Below are 14,025 nucleotides of genomic sequence, written 5' to 3' on the forward strand. Positions count from 1 at the left end.
TTTTCTGACATCAAACTGAGGCAAGAAAAGGTTCCCCAATGGGGTACTTAGCTTTGAAGACTTCGGACTGAAATTCGATTTGAAAATCTCAGGTGTCGGCTGACCGGCACTTGCGAACTGCTTCAGCTTCAGGCACCGCGTGGCAAGAAAGACTGAAGAAAATGGCGTTGGATGCCTCTTATATACCCCTGGCACACTGACATCAGGGAAGAAGCGACAGCAACCGAAGCCAGACCAAGACTTTGGAATTCAGGCCGACTGCGGGACCACCTGATGACGGGATAACCCAAGTGTGATGACTGCAGCAGGGTAACACGATGAACATCTATACATTTCTTGGCATTGAGCTTGAGCCCATGGCTCTGGCATCAAGCATCTGTTTCTGTATGGCCCTTCTGTAGAATATCCACATCATTTGGGGATTCAGTAATAGATCCCAGTTTGCAGTCATCTGCAAACTTTGTAAGCCAGAGTCCCTTAGTGTTGGCCTGTATTTCAGATAAGTAGATGCCAAACAAGAGCGGTCCCAGAACTGAACCCTGAGGTACTACACTTGTCACTTGTCTGGAGCTGGATTTGGAGTCAGCTACTTTTACACTGTGGGTTCTGTCAGTAAGCCAGTTGGCAACCCATCGAGTGATGTAGGGATAAATGCCCAGCTTAGTAAGGTTATCTATGATTCCAGAGTGGGGGATGGTGTCGAAGGCCTTGGCAAAGTCCAGATAGGCTGTGTGGACCACCTTACCCTTGTCCATGGCTCTGCAGACTGATTCAAAGAAGTCAATCAGGTTTAGGAGACAAGATCGACCCTTCATGAACCCAAACTGGGTGGGTTCCAGTGTTTGAAGGTTGCCAATGCCTTTACTTATAAGTTTCATGATAATATGTTCCATGGCCTTGCAGATCAGGCTCATCAGACTGATGGGGCAGTAGTTCCTGGGATCCAAGGTGGAACCCCCTTGTGGAGTGGGATAAATGCAGCTGTGCGCAATTCAGTGGGCATGATGACTGAGATGAGGCTATGATTAAACATGACACTTAGGTGAAGTGCCAGTTCATTTTGTATTTCATGTAGTACACAGCCTGGGATGTCATCTGGTCCAATGGATGCTGTATTCTTAGCTTTGGAGAGTGCATTTTTTACCTCTGTGACCATTATTACTGGATTTAGACTAGATTCTAAGTAAATCATTCAGTATTGAGATGGGCCCTTTAGGTGGTGAAAGAGGGTGAAGTTTGCACTGAATCGATATACCAGGACATTGGCAATATCCTTGGGATCAGTATATTTAATGACATTCTGTTGTAGCTCAGAGCAGATCTGAGGATTTCCATTTAGATTATTGACATAGCTATAGAATGCCTTGTGGTTGTCTTTGGAATATTTGGCAATTTTATTTTCGTAACTAGCTTTGGAGGATTTTATGAGGATATCAGCTTCTTACTGAGGCTGGTAAGGGAGTTATTTGCATCCTGGGATTTTCCTCTTTTCTGCAACAGTTTCTTCCTTTTGTTGTAAAGTTTGTTTATGGCAAGGGATCACCAGATTGGCTTCCTTTTTTGGAGGAGGTCTTGGTTCTATTGGGGATAGCACGATTCATGCATGGATGGAACTGCCTCTAAACCTATTTGTGACTCTGATATGCTCACTGTAGCCAAAACAGCTGAGTTGCACTATCATTAGCCAAAGACATGCAACCACTGTGCGATATATAAGGACTTCATGTAAAACAGGGGGCCTTTATTAGCTGTTGAGATGGGCATTAGTGGAGTGAGGAGACTACATCGCCTCAGAGGGTAGGTCTGTAGCAGAAACCTTTACATAGAGCTGTGTGTACCACAGGCTGCAGCTGGTGCTGCAGGTAATAGAAAAAGGCAGTGAATGTCAGCACTTTGGAGGACAACAAGCTGTAGGTGTATCTGCATCAGCTGTGTCAGCCTTGTTGTAGAGGCAGAGCCAGGGTGAGTGTACCCTTTACACTCCAGTTACAGCATGTGCTTAAGGTATGTATGTTAGGCAACTGTGTCAATAACAAAGTACTAGGCGACATATGGCAACATATAGTAATGCTATACGGATATGTGATGGTTATCCCTACCTTCAAGCCTGTGACCTCCAGCAGAAAACAGTAGTTATTTACATTGCAATGCTTTGTGTGGATAATGACTGCATGAGTCATTCATTAATTGCTGTCTTCACAATAATGTAATTGAAATGCAACACAACACTGGATCTGAACCCACGACTGTGTGGGGCAAAATGTACTGTAGGGAAGGCATTTAACAGACTGAGTCACTGCTACAGTGGGTGTATTTGCAAGAAATATATGCACACATACAGGCTTTGACATACATTTACTACATCCATCAGTATGTGCATGAATTTATATGGCTGTATTTCTGCACCAGAGTTCCATTTGAATACCTCTTTTGCCATAAATGCCTTAGCAGGTGACTTTCTACATGTCACTGATAAAAGGGCACATTTACCTACCATCACACGCCTCAGTTACATCCATTATCATGTGTTTGGCTGTTTAGTGGGGGTTCATATCATTATAATGAAAAGTTAATAATTCAAATGCATAAACATCGAACGTTATGCATCAAACTATTAAAACATCGAATCTCAGTTAAAATTATTTTAACAACAAAAACAAAAAACCTAAAGAGTGTCGGCAGGGGGGCAAGCCCCCCTACACCCCCCACACCCCTCTCTACTTAAATATACCAACTCCGAGATCGCACTTTAACAGAGTATGGTGCAGAAAGAGAAAAATTCCATTTCCTACACTGTAACGCAATCTCGGAGTTGGTATATTTAAGTAGCGGGGGGTGTGGGGGGTGCAGCCCTGCTTTAACCTGTCAGGGTAAGTTTTTGTTATTTTTTTATTTTTTTATTTTCGAAGTTACGGAAATTTGATCATATGGTGTTTACCATATGGAATTCGATGTTCTGTAACTTATTATAATATAGACCCGTCTAGTGGTGTATTATTGCAGCAGAGTCCAAGGTACACTCCCATTTATTCCATTACTTTTGATTCCAGTTTGCGTGGTGCAGCACGACCCAGAGCTCCGTTGAAACATGCCTAATGACTAATTGGCAATTACTATGTTTTGTTTAAACCACCTGTTCTAAGTAAGAGTTGTGTGGCATGGTGGGTTAATGCAGTGTGCTGCAGATGTGATGGGCTTGGCTTCAAAACAATGCAGAGGTGTTGATTTTGTACATGTGCCTTACAATGTTGGAAACAGATATAGTCATTATAGCTCTAATTTGCTGAGTTTAGTGAATCTGCACACTAAAAAAATATAAAGAAAAAAAGGGGAGACAGGAAAGTGGTGAAATGGGGGCAAGCAGAAGGAAAACATAGTGAAAGGCAGGGATAGATGTGCAGGAAGGGTATAGGAAAGAACCATAGCTATCCATTTCTTGTACAGCAACAACAGTGCACTTTGACAGAATTTGTAGATGAATTTGGATTGGCAAACTCCAGAGAGAGGGGTGAGGACAACATAACTGCATTGTCAAGCCAATTGAACCAAATTACGTGTGTCCAGTGGACACATGCAAAATGGGGGGACTATATTAAAACATTGAACTCTGAAAACAGTGAACAATGTTTCATTGACACATTTTCAGTGAAAGCTGAAAATGTTGAAACCACAGAACAGCAATTTCTTTCCTAGGGAAAGAAATCGCTGTTCCAACCAAAAAAAAAAACATTAAACACTTCCAAACACATACACACATACCCTAACCCTAATTTTACCCCCCAAAAAACAGTAAACAACTAAATACACATATGCATGTAACTCAACCATACATCTAACGGAAATAAAAAACAGTAAACATTTTAAAACAGATGCACTTACCTTAATCCGCACCCTTACCCTAAGATAGTAACTCTTGCACATTTACATAAACAGTTCCAAACACATACACACTTACCTTAACCCTAATTCTACCCCCCCACAACAAAAGTAAACAGCTGAAAACACATACACTCGTAATTCAACCATACATCTAATGCAAAATAAAAAACAGTAAACACTTTCATACATATGCACTTACCTTAACCCACACCCTAACCCTAAGGTCAGTAACTGTTGCACATTCACTCTCGGGAGCTATACCAGACAAGGGAACACACTACACTGCAGAACACTGCAAAGCAACAAAGCAGTCAAGTGACTTCTTTCTCAGGGAAAGAATTCGCTGAACAGCTACTTCGCTGTTTTGCCTGTTTGCTCTATATGTGTCGACAACAGCATATTCGACAAAATGCATTTTCGTCATTCTAATAGGAACCCTAAAATGGGAGCTATGTATGGGAGAATATATATTTTTTTTGGGACAAGTGTCCATTTTTTTTTAAGGTGAGTGGAATGTTGGGGAAGGGATATAGGTACGTGTGGGTGAAGTAAGTTGGGTAGGTGGGAAAAGTTTTGAAATGATTCATTGTGGTCTCATTTTTTTATATCACAAAAATCTGGCATTTTAACCAGGGTGTGTACACTTTTTATATCCACTGTATATGAAAAAAGCTGTAGTTTAGAATCAACAATGCTAGTGAGCATATTTTATTGTTATTGGTTTGAAATATCACACAATATCTGCCCATGGACTGGGCTGCTTGACCCATATACCTTTACTACCTGATGTTTTTTGGAAGAGAGAGCATTATGTGACCAATATTGGGCTGGAGACAACCTTGGACAGTACTATGAGTTGTGCAATACAGTTTGCAGACCATTACATTTGCTGGCTACAGCTATTACACTGTTACACTTGACTGCAGCAACCTTACCATAAACAATCAATGCATACAGCTCTACTGGAATGGTTTTGATAACACAATCCTGCTGAACAACATTTTGCTTATGGTTATTGGCACTGCTAATGCTTTATTAAAATACAGCTCTCATTGTTCATTTATTGCACTACAGCTCTACATGTCTAATTGCCCATTTATTGCACTATAGTTCTACATGCCCATTTATTGCAGTACAGTTTTTCTTGTGTATACTTTATTGCAGTAAATTCTTTACTCTTTCTTGCTTATTGCACTACAGTTGGCATACTAAATCCATACTTACTATGCTCACGGTAAATCCTGGCCAGGAGCCAAGCATGGGACTCAACACTGTGAGCCATCTCAGCTGCAGCTGTTGCGAGAGAAGCGCACCATTATGCATACCAGTTTTGCAGACATTCAGCTTGCATTTTGGTTAGACAGAGGAGGAAGACATAAAACAAGTAGTCTCCGTGGTACCCCGAAGCCTCAAAAAAACCAATAAACTAGTATAGTTGGTCCAAAAACAAAACAGTGTAAGAAACTCCTCTGTGTGGAACATTTTCAATCCATATATATCTAGTTAATCACTGTATATTAATCAGATCAGATAATAGTAGTAGAAATAGTGAACTTAAACTTATCCTAAGTCAAAAAAGTAATAAAAAATATATAATTTGAAATATTATACAGAAATACTAAGTATTCAAATGTAATACAAGCAGGGTAGACAGCCTGTTTCCAGTCGAAAATCCTTGAAGAAGACATACTTATATACTTGTGGAGCATTCCCAGCTCAAGCTTCCTGGACCAGGTTTCTATAGTTCCCCTCTTCCTCCTTTTCAGGTCGTCAAAGTGATGACAACACTGCTCACCTGTGTGGGGGATAGTAGTAACACTGATGATTTCCCTGGCCAAACAGTCCCAGGCCTCTTCATTACACTCTGAGCCCTGGAATCCACCCTGCATCAGCCAGGGATCATGTTTTTTAATAAGGAGACTGACCATGACCCTGGACTCCTGAATGACCCATGCTGCACCCAAAAGCACACACCTTCACCAACACTGCCAGCCATACCAACAGTTGATTGAGCTCCAGTGACTGTTGCAGAATTCCTGCCTATTGGGCTTAATATAGACTGTTTTTCTGCTCTTACATGTCATTTGGCAATATTCAAAAAAGCACTGCATCACTAAGCAGAGTGCAAACTAGCTAAGTGAAGCTAAGCAGAGGAAAAACTTACATATCTGTTTTTTTAGCGAGGCTTAGCACTGCGCAAACATTGGTAGCCATTAGTATGTTTATGCACTGCTTAGTGTGAATGCACAATGCTTAGCAGAGCATAGCAGTGCCAAAATTCCCAATACTGTAATGACATTAAAGAAAAATAGTGCATTTATTTACAGCCATATTCAGCCTATCATGGTCTCCAACCTAGAACCTATTACACACAAGACCATAACTCTACCCATGTAGTTAGTTGGATATTATACAAACTAGTATACCTTCACATATACTACTAGACTACCTATTTGTGTTGTGCAAACATGCTTAAACACACTTATAAATAAATAATTAATTACATCCAGTTTCTATTTTTAGACATTGAGCAGGTGTCTGCCATGTATGTATGAGCTCTGCTTGGCTCTGCTGAGCTCCGCACCATGCAAAATAAAATGAAAACATAAACATAAATTTAATTATGATAATTAATTACATCCAGATTCTATTTTTAGATGTCTGTCAGGTGTCAGCTGTCTAAATGTGAGCACAGCTTGGCATTGCTGCACTCTGTGCTGTGCCAACATGCAGTAAAAATATATATATATAAAAATGTTAAATAAAAGATAACATATCATAAAAATGACTCACTAGACAGTTGACACACTTCACAATATTACAACAGTGGCAGGGAGCATAACAAGGAGCTTCACACTCATCTGCAGCCATGGGTAACCACTATACCTCTCCCTACACTGATTCAATATCCATGTTCCTCAGCTCTCTGTCAGCAGTGCACCACTATTAATATGCATGGTGTGCTGCTGAGGGGGAACCATGGCCATGTACATGGATACATTCTGTGTAGGCTCTACACTGTCTACACAGATTTTATTAAATCATGGGGACCATCTTAGCCATAAAGTAATTTAATTTCAGTTACTTTTCTGAAGTTAACCTCCTGTATTCCAGTTTCCACTGTTAAAATATATATAGTTAAACAGTTACAGGATTGCATGCACATTTCTGTTCTATTCCAGTAGGGTACATTGTGGTTACATTTCAAACAACAGTTTGAAAAAACCTTTTCAACACATACTTCTGTACCAGAAGTTTAATATACACATGACATCCAGTTTTAATACATTTGTAACACAAGCATTTCATATAAATCATATTGATATTCACAAATGACATATAATTATTTACAAAATTCCAGATAGCTGTGCTGGCAGTATCCCCCTTTGTTACAATCACAATCTAAGAAACCAACATGACTAATGAAATTTGGCAAATCATTTTATAAGGGTATTCCATCTTACGCAGTGAAGGAGGAAAGCAGCAGGCAGAGAAGAACTACATAATATTGAAAACTCACCATAACCGATTTTAATAGTACTGTAATCATAAGTCTGGAGGCCTCCAGTAAAAGTGATGCAGGTATCAGCTTGTTAGGAAAATCTCTTCCTTTCTTATGTTCTAACATGAATTATGTTTTCTTCTCAAATATTCCACTGCAAATCTGATCAGAGCCCGTAGCTTAGCTTAAAATGTATTTTTTTTAATTGCTGATTATAATATATTTATTTATAAACTATCTTACTGTGCTTTTTGCAGCTGAAATTGTTCAATATTTCAGTATTTACCTCTCTAACAGGACTTTCACAGTTATTAACAACACCGTTCAGGAAAATACTGGTATTTTTCTCTCAATTTCCTTTTTAGAGACTTATGTAGGCCCTTTATTATTTTCCCAGTTTATAAACTATTAACTTGGGAGGTGCAACATATCAAATGGATTTTTTATGCCGACCATATTGTGATTGCTAAAGCTGGTAGATTATCAACCATTTTGTAAAATAAAACCCTACAGTCAGACTTCCCCATTGAGGGGTATGGGGGGTGAAGTCTCCCACATACTTTATACATTTTAAACCATACATATGGATATTTATAACTGCGATGAATAACTCTTTCCAGAAAACAATATTTTCCTTAACAATGTGGGGGGCTGTGCCCCTCCCACACCCCCTATCTATATATACTAACTCCAGGATCGCACTTCAGTGGGGAAAAGGGCATATACTGTTTACTTTAATGTGTCATTGTTATGAGTTTCAGTCAAATGAGTTTTCAGTCTTTTGAACTTTCAGTGTTTTGGTCTCAGTCAAATGAATTTCAGTCAAATGAAATTTAGGTCATATGAAGTAGACCCAAATTTCACAGCAATTTATTGAAATATATTATAATGTTCTATTTGTTATTTCAGTTTCATTCCAGTCTGATATTATTGGGGTATGCAGAAGGTCGCTGCCTTTTGGGAGCTGGGGTGAAGAAGAAAGCTGTGTATATGTAAAACGTAATCAACTTAAAATGTTTGACTTCTTGCTTTTTTAATTAATACTTTTTTTTATTATCACTGACTAGGCTGGGATAGTCTGACTGGACTAGGCAACCCTTTTTAGCAGATTCTCAGAAAGAAAAACATCAATCTACAGTATGTGGTCATGGTTGAACTATTTGGTTTTGCACAGATCATTGGTAATCTTGGTAATATTATATATTATTTGTGTTACATCGTTTCTATATGCATCCATTTCTAGTTTAACAAAGATATAGATAACATGAATATTTTTTTTGGGGGTGGGAGTAGGTCAGGGAGGGAGGACAGATTTTTTTTACTCATTATTTTATTTAGCATCTGTTTATATCTAAAAGTTGGAGAAAAGTAATACAAATAAATACACCTCAGAAGCTAGCAACCATCAGACTCCTGGCTTAATTTAATTATTTTAGAAAAAGTTATTAGAGTACAGTCTTACTTGGTTATGGTGTGTATAAAGAATGCTAGAAAAAGCTGAAGAGTAAGACAAAATTGTGAGAAAAAGTAGAAAGGCACAATATGAATGGAGTGGGGGAGACCAGAATGAGGATTATCCAGGGAAGGTAGGGGAGATGGGCACCTGTGGAACAACAGGCAGCAGACCACAGAAGATGACTTCTACTAGTGTTTCATGTCAGCTAAGCCTAGCCCTGCAAAACAACTAACTTTGTTACTCAAGCATTAGGAACAGAGCCAAAAATTAAGGATAAAGGCCCCAAACCAAAAACAATTAATAAATAGTATTTTCCCTCACTTAGAAAGTTAGTGGGAAGCAGAATTTTACTGTGTGAAAAAACAGAGAGTATGGAAATGGAATGCCACAGTAAACCTCAGTTATTTGTCAAAAAATTAAGTATTTTACTAGGGGCATGTCAAAAATATGAGGCAAAATCAGGGACAGGTGAGAAATATGACCATATTTAAAAAGAAAGTGGAGGGACGTGTTGAGCTGCATGTCACAAGAAATACTGTAAATAGGGTCTTAACTGGTCATAACTCTATAGACTGCAAAGTTCTTTTCTAGTACAACAAAGTAAGGTAGCAGTTTCACACAAATAAAGACCTTGAAAGTCAATAATTACTCCAACACTAATGTAAAAAAATAGGCATCTGTTCATTTGCCACTCAAAGTATTGTTTTCTGCTCAGACCTGGCACAGTCTTATCAATGAAATATAGGTTTAGGTTAGAATGATGTGATCTCTGGTAGGGAAGAAATGTTCACATGCAATGTCATTTGTAAAGATGGTAGACTGCTTAAGTAGTTATCAGGAGGGCAGTGGATATTGTGCCAAAGGAGGCTTTAGTGTTTGATTTAAATGTTTTACTGTTGAATAATGAAGATATGGGCTGTGGTGGTACAGCGGTAGCGTTGTTGCCTCACAGCAAGAGGTTTCCCTGTTCAATTCTCGGCGGGAGTGCCTTCTCTGTGGAGTTTGCATGTCCTTCCTGCGGTCGAGTGGCCTCCGAAAGACATACGTGAATGTACATGCCTTCACTGAAGGTTGGGCATCAAGCTGGCAACTCAGCACCATAAAATCTACTGCCAATCATTAGCAGACCAGAGTTCTGTTGTGGTAACCCCTAACCGGGAAAAGCTGAAAAGACAAACAAACTGTTGAATAATGAAGAAGAAAAGCCACTAAGATTTTATGTAGGATGAGCTCCAAAACTTAAACAGGAGTCCTTTCAGGAAGAATGCTTATTTGTAAGCTTTAAGGGTAAGTAACCAGAGGGGTGGGTAACAAGGGACACAATATCAAAATGAATAAGTATAAATTAACAGTAGATAGGCTGGTTAATCAAATTAAGTAGCCTGGAGAAATAAGGTCTGCTATTAATTTTATTTTTTTTTTAAATCTGTGTTTTTCATAGGACTGGAAAGTTGGGAGAAAACATATATTAGTACATTTTGTTTTATTGCCTGTTGGAAAAATATTCAAGACTTCTCAAATTCAAAACTAATAAGCATACATTTTGCTTTATTAGACAATAACTATTAATATGGTTGGTAAATCTATGTTCAGAAAAGTGGATCCAAAAAAACAAGTGCATTTGTGTATGGTCAAAACAAGATTGAGCACGCTAATGTGTACTAATACAGGTCTCGGCTGCTTTCGCATGGCCAGGTTTGGAGCTTACACACAATGTGTCCTTTCAGTTAACAAATCCCAAATCCTGCTGTGGAATACCAGCCCAGTTGCTTATTTGCACTTTCATAAAATTAATACCGTCTATTCCTTCCATTTTCTCTGCTACAGAAGAAAATCTCAGGTTTTCTGTGCATGCTCTGTACTTTAACTCGACCATTTATTGAAACATCTCTTCTTGAGCAATCTCATTCTCAGCCAGCATTTCCTTCATTTTGATCTCTGATTTTTACAGTTTTATTAGTTCATCTGAATAACTGTATAAAACTTCTTCCATTTTTCCACCTTTTTATTTGAGCTGATATACTCCATCAGTGTTTCATTTATTTTAATCATTTATGAGCATGTTTGAGTTTTTTTTCTTCTACGTTACTGGAAGCCATCTGTTGTACCAAAGCTGAAGTTTGAACTGCTTTTTGGTGGACAGCTGCAGGATTCTATTTTTTATGTATTTATATTATTTATTTGTCCTTTGAAAACTGGGAAAGTCAAACTGAGCCAATGGTGCATTTTCAGCAGAAGCCCAAGGAGATTCAAAAACATTTAAATGTTATCTGAGTAATTATATACGGGGGGGGGGGGGTTGAATGCCACAACAGATTAAATATTTTACAGTGAGTTGGGGATAAATATTTTACAGTGAGTTGGAGATAACTATTTTACAAACTTCTGGGGAGAAAGGCTCCACAAAAACACACATAAAAACATTTTGCAGTAGCTGATTAGTTATATACAACGGGGAGAATATCCCCGCAACAAATAAAAGCACAAACAGACTGAAATATATTTACAGAAATTTTACTATAATAAATTGCAATCAAGACTGCAATATGTACTGCAAGTAGCAAGACACAAAGCAGAAGTGGATAGCATATGGCAAGTTAATTAATACATAATTATTCAAAACATTGATTATATTTCTAATAATATATGGAGGAGAAAAATAACAGGGTATTTTGCTATCAAAATAGACAGAGTAATAGAATGAGATGAGGAAGAGTAATGAGCAGAAAGAAAAATTAAGGGCATGGAGAGAGAGCTGATTATTATTAGAAAGATGAGAATATCATGGAAGGATGCAAGAAAGGAAAATGAAGAGTAAGTGTCGGCTGAAGATATAGAAGAGCATACCTTGATAGTATGTTATCATTAAAGTGAGAGCTTCTTTTGATGTTAGACCATTACTGCCTGCTAAGATATAGAGGTGCTAGTGAGACAGGCATACTTTTAGAGAGTAGGTGATCATGCATCTGTTTTCAGGGCTGTGCATGTACAGTTCCAAACAGATATTTTAGATCTGTCTTGAAATCAGAAAGGTTGCTAGTGGGATAAGGGGACACATTTCCAGGAGTGGTCCACATGGCTTGAATACAGATAAGTTCCTGCTGATGTGTGATTTCTCAGTACTGAGTGAGGAGCACTTTGTTTTTAGACTGAAGTGGCCTAGCAGGGTGAATGTGTGTGATAAGTCTAGTAGGGCTTTGCTTTGTTCTGGTTTGTATATTAAATAGGTGTGTGTAAGTGAGGTGCTTGTAAAATTCAAGCCAATTAAGGTGTTTTAGTCAGTGATTCTTCCCAGTCAGTGTTTTCTGTTCACCTTTCCTACTTCATTTTCTTTCAGGCTGTTTGTTTCTTATTTGCTGGCATCCAGGCAGTGTACTTATTGAATTTTATTAAAACCAGCATAATTACTATCCCATATCTCTCAGCTTATTTATTTTTTTCACACTGGGAGACCTGAAGTTAAGCTGTTAATCAATGTGCAGCCATAGTGTTCATTCACGTAATCTTGGTCAAAAATCAGAGGTATGTTCTTTTACAAACAGGTTGTTTTACTTAAAGGGAAGAGATTTTGTCTGTAACATAACTACTTAATAAACGTGATCACATGATGATAAGAGGAGATGTGGAGACTATGTATGAAAATAACTATCACAGTTTTTGCTGAAGGCAACTCATGTGACATTCACATTCTAAGTAGAGGTACCATATAAGGCAGAACATATTCTAGTTGTACATGTGTGAGAAAGAAGTTAATATATTTTTCCTGTTATGTAAATGAAATTAAGGCATATACCATGCTTTGGTTTTTGAAACTGCCACTTTATTATTATAGTTTCCAGGCATACATGCTGAAAATATGAAAACAGATTGTTTTCAGCAAATGTGCATTTTAAATTTTGCGTTATAGTGCACATTCATAAAATACTATAAATAGCTGTAGTGATATAAGATAAAAACTAATACCAGTAATTATTTGCTCAAAAAATTATGTCTTCAAGAAATTTAATTTTTTTAGAAAGAAACAAACCAACATGTCATAGATTCATAGATTAGTGCTAGGCTAACTGCCCTTGTGGGCCATTTTCAGCCTAGCCAATTACCACATGTGAGAATCAAACCCTGCACCTTGTGTTTGTAAGGTAAGCACCTTAACCATTATGCCAACATCCCACCCCCTCATGAAACTTCACATTGGAATTCAAAAATTCAAGATACATTTTTCACATGACCTTTACACCTAAAAGCTTGGCTTAAGTTAAGTCTATAACTGAATATCCAAACATTTAATTCATACAACTATAACCCTGTGTAGATGGGAACCACTAATATGCCTATGTATGTCATGCTGACAACTGCATTACATTCAATGTCTGTAATAGGTAACTAAATAAATGTTTGAGGGTGGGGGATGTAATAAATGTGTCGAACATATTTGCATTCAGTAATACCATTATATTAGAAGTGACAATCATATGTACTTCTCCACATAAATCAACTTTTCTGTAATTGAAAACATGTCACTACCAATAAAATTCCTTTATTAACGAGCAGTCCAGTAAAGATTCATTGTTGAGTTGTGCTTAAGTCCGTAAGCATATAAGAGCAGTCCCAGGTGTGGTATATCCCAAATGTCTGTGCATAAATTGTGAAAGGTTTACTATGAAATGTCAAGGTTTGCTGCAGATATCTCTTCTTATTCACAGTGATATACAGGTAGTTTCTCCAAGTTGGATTACATTAGATTTCCATTAGTGCCAAAGAGTCAATCATTAGATAAATTCAATAGCAAGTAATGGGATATGAAAACAATATAAACTTTCATTGAAAGTATAACATGGCAGTTGTAAAAGTAATCAGTAGTGCTGTATTTATGCACTAAAGAGTAAACACATGCATCTGCAGTCTGAATCAGAAGTATCATTATACTTCTGGTATATGTTAGTAAAGGAAGTACAACAGCAGGTCTGGTTTCTACATCAGTATCATGTTATGGCATTGAAAAGTAAAGCTGAATGGAAACAAGGTCTGGTCATATGCTCACAGCCGTCTCTAATTGCAAAAGAGCAGCAAAATTAATCTAAAAAGAAAGAATAATAACATATGGCTTAGCAGGTGAGAAGGAAACTTGCACTAACCAAGAGAGTATAAAAGATGGTTATACAAACAAAACTGAAGTTGCATGGTTAGG

The sequence above is a fragment of the Protopterus annectens genome, chromosome 1.part2, assembly GCF_019279795.1.
Source record: "Protopterus annectens isolate FY-2018-M chromosome 1.part2, PAN1.0, whole genome shotgun sequence".
In the NCBI taxonomy this organism is placed as follows: domain Eukaryota; kingdom Metazoa; phylum Chordata; order Ceratodontiformes; family Protopteridae; genus Protopterus; species Protopterus annectens.